Source organism: Herpailurus yagouaroundi, unplaced genomic scaffold, assembly GCF_014898765.1.
Source record: "Herpailurus yagouaroundi ecotype Mexico unplaced genomic scaffold, PumYag 220, whole genome shotgun sequence".
NCBI lineage: Eukaryota > Metazoa > Chordata > Mammalia > Carnivora > Felidae > Herpailurus > Herpailurus yagouaroundi.
Window position 1 is genome coordinate 241,831 of NW_024412451.1, and position 8,515 is coordinate 250,345.

Consider the following 8,515-nt stretch of genomic DNA (forward strand, 5'->3'; position numbering starts at 1 on the left):
TTTAAAATATAATATATATATATATATATATATATATATATATATATATAGTAAAACCTTGACATTTCTTGAAGGCTCATGGATTCTCAGAATGATGCAGGAGCAGGGGCTTGACTTTGAATCCCTGCTTCCATTAGCACAAAACAAAAGGGTGGGATGGTCTTTCATGGGTTTGTGACCAGGCATTGCATTCTCTTCTTCTGTAATGTAGGTCCTCTTTGGCATCTTTTTCCAAAAAAGCGCTGTCTCATCACAGTTAAAAACTCTCTTCGATAGGTAACACTTGGAAACCATGAGCTTCTGGAACTTGGTAGCAAACACTTCAGCTGCCTCAGATTCTGAACTCGCAGCCTCTCCATGCCTCACAACACTATGGATGCCACTTCCCCTCTTAAACTTACCAAACCATCCCCTGCTTGCCTTGATGACTTCTTCATTTTCTGTTGATGTAACTGGCAGTTTACTTATGAGGGTGGTGTACAAGGTCTTTGCCTTCTCGAAGATAAAGTTCTCGGTCACAATTCTTTTACTGCATCTAGTTCCCTTATTTATTCTTTTGTCTTTAATATTGTGCAAATGGTTGATGTAGACTTCTTATAAAATCTTGCAATTTTGGCCACTTGCGTACCTCATTCATACTTCTCAATGATTTCCTTCTTAACTTCCACCATAATCATCACCTTCTTCTTACTGTCTTTGTTTTCAACCTTTTTCTGCATGAGGGCCATTGTATATGCTCACACAGATGTTGACTATGGTACAGTGTTAATGAACACTGTGTTAATGAACGCAGTGAATAAACTGTATTTAACATAACTGGCAATAAGGCAGCAGAGGAAAGTGTCAATATCTGCAGGCAGCCTGACCTAGACTGAAGCAAAGCCTTCCTAAGCTTACTCTTGTATGGAAAAGCAAAGACTGTCCATAGGTGCTTTGAGGTGACAAAAAATACACTAGTGCCTTCCAACATTCTCAAAAGTCACTGATTTCTGCCAAAATCCATGACCTGCAACCAAGCATGCAAGCATGAGAGACAATCACCCACAATCCTGCAGTGAGAGAGAGAGAGAGCAAGAGAGAGAGAGGATTCATTGATTGATTATTGACTGGGTTTGGAGTATTGCTTGTACTTTCTGTTCTGTTTTCTGGAAAGAAGGAACCCTGGTGTTTTTGCTCTTAGGCTATCTAGAGCTCATTAAACATAGAGAGTCAGATCTAGACACTTAAACATTATGAAGACATCTGTAGCAGACTAGAACACTTCTTTATTTTTAAATCAATGGGTAGGTGTAAATAATCGTTGATCAGTTAAACATGGTGAATGAACACCCATTATTCTGATCTTAAACCAGCGGGGCCAAATTGACACAGTTCAAAACATTTAAGACTAATGAAACCATTAGATTTCTCCTTCCTTAGATCTACGAGGCAGCAAAACAGATTGGTTTTTCAGTCAACAAGGTTTTATAGATTTCTACAAAGAAATAGTGAAGAAAAAGCTTAACTCTACAGTGAAATGCCAGCTAGTAAAGTAGAAGAAATGGTACAGTGAGCTGTTTGGTCACCTCCAAGATTTAACCGATGTGAACATTTAGATATTGGTTTCAGATCTCCCTTTTTGAGAAAAGAGGCAAAATGTTACATAAAATCAGACACCAGCTCCGCCTGCCTTGCTGCCCTCTTTCCCCAGAGGTAATGACTTGCTGTAGGGAGAGGGCTTTATCCTATGCCTGAGACTTTTAATAGCTGTTTGATTGATCCTTTTTACACGATTGTATTCACCAATAACATGTAATATAGCTTTTTTAAAAAAATTACGTAAATGAGTCATAAACTAAGTATTTTTTGTCCCAGGATTTAAAAAATCCTGAGTCTTTTTTACATATAGCATTGTTGTTCTCTGTAATCTCCTTCATTTTATTTATTTATTTATTTATTTATTTATTTATTTATTTTTTAATGTTTATTTTTGAGAGAGAGAGAGTCGGGAAGGGGCAGAGAGAAAAGGAGACACAGAATCTGAAGCAGTCTCCAGGCTCTGAGCTGTTAGTAGAGAGCCCAATGTGGGGCTCAAACTCACAAGCTGCGAGATCATGACCTGAGCTGAAGTTGGACGCTCAACCGACTGAGCCAATGAGGTGCTCCTAATCTCCTTCATTTTAACTGCTGTGTAGGATCCCACCTGAGGAATAAGGCACAGATCATTCCCCTACTGAAAGGCAGTAAGTTGAAATCACTGTTTGCTAGCAGAGCAAGACTTCCATACCCTGGAACATGTTTTCTTATGCACAGCTTGAAGACTTTCCCTGGGGCATATACTAATACCCCAAAGTGGAGGCTGGTGCTGGCTCTGGGGCAAGAGCATCTTTAATGAGAATGGATAGTGCCAGAGGACTCCTTGAGTGGTTCTACTAATTCACATGTCTGCCCTGAAAATGAAGAATTTTTATTGGCCAGAGCCTCACCCCACTCCACTATATAAGTCCCTGGGGACTCTACACTCTTCACTTTGTCTGTAGGAGAACAAGTTCACTGACTACAGACTGTGAGGAAAAGTACATGCTGCTGTAGAAACAGTAATTCTGTAACTCTTGATGGGTTTCATTCCACAATAGAATTTTTGCAGGCTTTTTGGGAAGATATGTATTAGGTAAATGTGTGGCTTTAAAAAGCCACTTGGGATCCACTTTCTTGGTAGAAGATTTGAACTTCTGTCTCTCATAGATTAGAGAGCAAGCTAATCAGGAAGGATAGAGAATATCTGAGCAATGCAAGAAGCTTGGCATATATGTAAAATGTGGTCATACTCATTTTCAAGCACAAATGTCAACTTTATAAAAATCTGCCACATACTAGGCCACACAGCAAATTTCAGTCAATACCCAGACATGGAAGACTCTGTAAACACTGTGCTATGAAAGCAGAAAACTGAATAAAAGGACAAGCCGAACACCACCATCTGCATAGAAACCGTGTGTGTGATGAAAGAATCATGGTTGAAGAAGACACAATAATGGCAATTTCAAAATATGCCTGAGTGACAGTAAAAGCTTTACATAGAACCCACAGGATGCAAGCCAGGTGGACTTGTGGGCACATTTTAAATGTTAAGATGCTTAACATAGAAAAGAAGAAAAAGATGGTCATTGTAGAGCTAAATTATCCACCTATAGGAATAAGAAAAGGAACAAACTCAAAGGAGAAAGAACATAAACATGAACAAGAAACACAGATATCTGGAGATGGTTTTTCCTTTCTTTTTAAGCTTATTTATTAAGTTTTGAGAGAGAGAGAGCACAATCGGGGAGGGCAGAGAGACAGGGAGACACATAATCCAAAGCAGGCTCCAGGTTCTGAGCTGTCAGCACAGAGCCCAACACGGGGCTTAAACTCACTAACAGCAAGATCATGACCTGAGCTGAAGTCAGACACTTAACCGACTAGGCCACCTAGGTGCCTTGGAAGTATTCTTCTCTTAAAACTTTTTATTTTGTGGAGGAGTTTGTTGAGGATTATCTTTAACTTGAAGATTTGTTAAATCTCACCCATAAAGACATCAGGGCCTGGTACTGTTTTTTTGATGGAGGGAAATTAGTGATTCACATTTTAATTTTTTAGTTATTGCTCTATTCATATTATGCCTTTGTTCTGAGGTGAGGTTTGGTGATTTACATTTATCTAGATAATTGTTCATTTCATCTATATGTGAAAATACACTGGCCTAGCTTTTGTGGTAGTCTCTGATAAACTTTTCTTGTATATCCCTGATAAGTCTTTCAAGATTTTGTTAGTATATCAATCGAGCCCTTTCTCTCTGTCTCTAGCATCTGCTAGGTAGTATGCGATCACTCCCAGCCTGTCTTCAGTAAGAACCCTGTTAGGTCAGCTTAGCAGGAATTACTCTAATTCTTGGTAATTTTCCATCCACTGACTGCCCCACTGTGCTCTTGCTTATAAATCACCACTCTTCTTGTTGACTTGGAGTTGAGTCCAATCTGTCTCCCTTACTGCAAACCCACTGTTGCAGTCAGCCTCAATAAAGTGTGACTTATTGTCTGTAATGAGTGTCAGAATAGTTTTTCAATAGCACGTGGAAAGGAGTAATTACAATATGGTTGATGAAGCAAGACGAAAGTACATAACAGGCTGTGGGGTTACGATGGAATCAATTGGGGCTTGTGAAGTTTCAGGAATTTGAAAATATTAAGACAATTGAAGAGATAGTGTTTAGGATGAATTAAAACACTGGAGAAATAACAGGTGTGGGAAACAAAGAGAAATTAGCCCACTTTTATGGGCAGGGCATGGAAGGACATCCTAGAACAAGTGTCCAGAAGAGCTTAGCTGTCTGATAGGCATTTCAGGATTTCACGTCCACAATGAAGCCTTGAGTTTTTTCCTTTCCTTCATGGTTTTGCCAAAAATACTAACTCAGTTTCTCAGACCATAAAATCGTGCCACTATCCCCTGTGTGCTGAACAAGGCAAAAGCTTGAAAAGGAGCAGTGCAGGCTTCCAATCCAGACACACTTTTCAAGTGTGTTTGGGGCGACGCAGTGCTGGAGATGGATGCCTTTCCAGCACTTTCTAGCATGTGGCCTGTGAGGTTTGTCCTGGAGTTCTGATGGCTGGACTCAGGAAACCCGTCAGTGGGGATATTTCAAGGAAAGCAAGACTGTAAGAAAGTGTAATAGTAACGATCATTTTCATCCAGAATCAGAGTTCCGGCTGATGAAGTACAGTGGACGTTCCTCATAATCTTCAGTGTTGGAGAAATAGGGCAATTCATACATTCTTTCAGTGTTGAAATGAAGTAGTTGACAGGAAAATCCAAATCTTTAAACTTTGTTTCAGATGAGACCAGCTGAGCGTCATCGTCAGAAAGAAGGCAGCTGACAGTCCACTTCCAATGTGACTCTTTTCTCCAGATGATACTTCCGTGTGACCCAAGCCAGTGAGGTCCCCAGAACCCCAGACTGAATGCCATATTATGTGACAGAATGTCTTACACTTGGACTCAGAGACTCAGGTGGGTACCTGCAGGTCCATGTGTTGGAAATCTGACCCCAATGAGTTTGCTGGTCACTAGAGATACCTGAGGGTGTTCCTAGACCCAGCATTGTCCCGTTCCCCTTCCCTTTCTGTCAGTGCATGACCTGCACTGTGACACCGAGGGCTCCTAAGGCATCGTTGGTCACAGGGCTCTGAGGATGAACATCCATGGATGCCGTGAGACAGAAGCTGTGTGCTGGCAGGTGCACACTCCCAGACTCTCCTAGATCACCTGGGACATATGTCAGTGGTTTGCGTTCTTGTACATGGTCCCCTGGTGTCTGAGGGGAGAAGGGAGGATGAGGCTTTCCAATAATGGGGTATTTGCTCCTGCCAGTAACCTGGTGGTGGTGGATTTTGAGTTGTGTTTTTCCTTCTTCTCTAGTATATTCAAGCTGCATGAGGAATCGAAACAAAAGGTACTCAGGAGAAAATGTAGTTTGGATTATTATGTTATTCTACTTGGGACTGTAAAGCACAGACGAGCAAGTGATCTCAACTGAACACAGAAAACAAAGAAGACGGAAGGATGCAAAAGGTTAATAGTGACCCGACCGGTGACTCCCCAACTCCTTAGCTGCAACGTACAGGACAGCACTGGCAGGGCACCAGCAGGGCGGCCAGGAAACACCATCCCAGGCTGTGGCTCAGGAAGGGGCTGCTCCAGGTGGGACCCCGCTCCACTCCGTGTGCTCTGTGTGCTGTCCCACCGCCCACCCAAATCCATCCTAACCGAGTCTGAAGACCTCCCAGCCCAGGCCAAAGCCATGAGGATCCCGTCCTGCTGGCCTCTCAACGAAGCTGGGACCCAGCGGAACCAGTGCCCACAGGCCCTGTCCTCCTCTGATCTGCATGCATAATTCAATCGTTCACTTCCGGTCTTCGCACAGGCTCAGCCTGGACACAACTCCTCCTGATACAGGTCTTGCCCTCCACTGGCTGCTGAAGCAAGGATCCTGAGAGTCACTATTGAATCTTTCAGCTCCTCCCCGCCCCATGTGGAAACTGTTACCAAAGCCTCCATAGGTCCCCCACCTGCCCCAATATTTCTCATATTTCTCTATCACCTGCTTGTGCCCTACAACCATGTGTCCACACTGTCCTTTCCTGTGTGGACCTGGCTGAATCTAACCAGGCTTCCGAGGGGATTAGGTTCCTATGGTTGCTGTAACAAATTACCACACACTTAATGGCTTGAAAACAAGACAACTTGTTAATCCTGGGGTGCCTGGGTGTCTCAGTCGGTCGAGTGTCCAACTTTGCCTCAGGGCATGATCTCGTGATTCATGGGTTCGACCCCGCATTGGCTCTGTGCTGACAGCTCAGAGTCTGGAGCCTGCTTTAGATTCTGTGTCTCCCTCCCTCTCTGCCCTTCCCCTGCTCATTCTCATTCTCTCTCTCTCTCTCTCTCTCTCTCTCTCTCTCTCTTTCTGTCAAAAATAACAATTAAAATATTAAAAAGGAAAATGCTTAAAGAAAAACAATTTGTTAATCTTAGAGTCTTATGTTACAGTCAGATTAGAAGCCTGACACAAAGATCTCCCCCAATATAATCTCCCTATTTAAGGTCTAGCCTATTAACAGCTTTAATTCCCTGTTGCTATGCCCAGTCCCATGTACACAGGCTTAGGAGCAGGGTGTGAATATCTTTGGGGGTCACACTATTGCCTTACACACTCAGTTTCCACCATCTCCTCTTTCTGAGGCCTTCTCCACCCAGCAAGCACAGCCATACCCCCATAATAACATCTGGGCCCTGAGTGTCCAGCCACTGTCCCTGGCACCACCCCCTCTCCAACGCCGTGGGCCTGGGTGTGGCTTCCCGTTGCAAGTCCACTGTGTCACATCTGCCACCGTAAGGTTCTTCTCCAGGGTCCCTGATTGCCGTCCAGGAACTTCACCGTGAGCAAATCTAAAGTGTATTTGAGGGTTGGGTGCTGTGGCAGTGAAAACACCTGCATTGGTCAGGAGATGGAAATGGTCAGCAGGAGTTCAGGCAGGCGCATGAGTGCCCTCTGGTGGATGGTTCCTGCTGCTGGAAGAGCAAACAGGGCCCTGGACAGGAGACAGGAGGGCTCAGCTTGGACAAAGGGCACATTCAGGTCCAGAAGGAGGCATATTTAGAGGGGATGAACTTATGGCTGCCCGTGGCTCAGCAGGTGGAAGACTGGTTTTTGCCAAGGGTGTAACCACAAATCAGGACACCACTGGGTTATATTGCCAGGTTGGCTGCGGGAAATTCTGTAGACATTGGGATGCAAAAACATACATGACCACAAATCGACATGTGGTGTCATTAGACACGTCCTCTGATGTTCTCAGCATCCTGAGAGGCATGTTAGCCATGAATCAAAGTCATACCTTCATTTGGAAGAAATATCTTGTTAAGAAGAAGATGATATGATAGGAATTCCTCTTTATCTTCAGAATCATATACCTTGGCATCATTCCTTAACTATGATGCCCCTAAAATGGACCTAGTTAACTTAGTTGGGGGCTAGCCAGTGTTGGGGTCTGGTTCCCACCACCTGCGAGCTGACAGCATCCTGTCCTCCAACTCCGGACCCCTCTCGGAACCACAGGAGCCTCTGATGCTCCGTCATTAAAGGAGGGAGCCTTTTGGATACAGGTGTGCTGATTCGAAGGCGCACATGCACCCCAATGTTTATAACAGCACTATCAACAATAGCCAAAGTATAGAAAGAGCCCAAATGTCCACCGACGGATGACTGGATAAAGAAGTTGTTGGGGCGCCTGGGTGGCTCAGTCGGTTGGGCGGCCGACTTCGGCTCAGGTCATGATCTCGCGGTCCGTGAGTTCGAGCCCCGCGTCGGGCTCTGTGCTGAGCTGATAGCTCAGAGTCTGGAGCCTGTTTCAGATTCTGTGTCTCCCTCTCTCTGACCCTCCCCCATTCATGCTCTGTCTCTCTCTGTCTCAGGGATAAATAAACGTTAAAAAAAAAATTAAAAAAAAAAAAAAGAAGTTGTGGTATATATATTCAATGGAGTATTACTCGGCAATGAAAGAGAATGAAATCTTGCCATGTGCAACTACATCGTTGGAACTAGAGAGTATTATGCTAAGCGAAATTAGCCAGTCAGAGAAAGAAAAATATCATGCGACTTCACTCATATGAGGAATTTAAGATACAAGACAGATGAACATAAGGGAAGGGAAACAAGAATAATATAAAAACAAGGAGGGGGCAAAACATAAGAGACTCTTAAATACAGAGAACAGACTGAGGGTTACTGGTGGGGTGTTGGAGGGAGGGAGATGGGCTAAACGGGTAAGGGGCATCAGGGAGGACACTTGTTGGGATGAGCACTGGGTGTTATACATAGAGGATGAATCACTGGCATCTACTCCTGAAGTCATTTATAGCACTATATGCTAACTATTTTGGACGTAAAATTAAAAAGATTAAAAAACTAAAAAAAAAAAAAATAGAGGAGGGCGTCTTT

At 43.6% G+C, this 8,515-nt stretch overlaps 1 long non-coding RNA gene across 1 annotated transcript in view; it reads left to right on the forward strand.

Annotated features, from left to right (window-relative positions):
• The window catches only part of LOC121018503 (uncharacterized), a 24,569-nt gene extending 18,339 nt beyond the window's left edge, over window positions 1–6,230 (forward strand). The window contains exons 2-3 of the long non-coding RNA XR_005785200.1: window positions 4,854–5,028; window positions 5,437–6,230. This is a non-coding gene — a long non-coding RNA (uncharacterized LOC121018503). The remainder of the gene's footprint in view (window positions 1–4,853; window positions 5,029–5,436) is intronic.
• The last annotated feature ends 2,285 nt before the right edge of the window (window positions 6,231–8,515 follow it).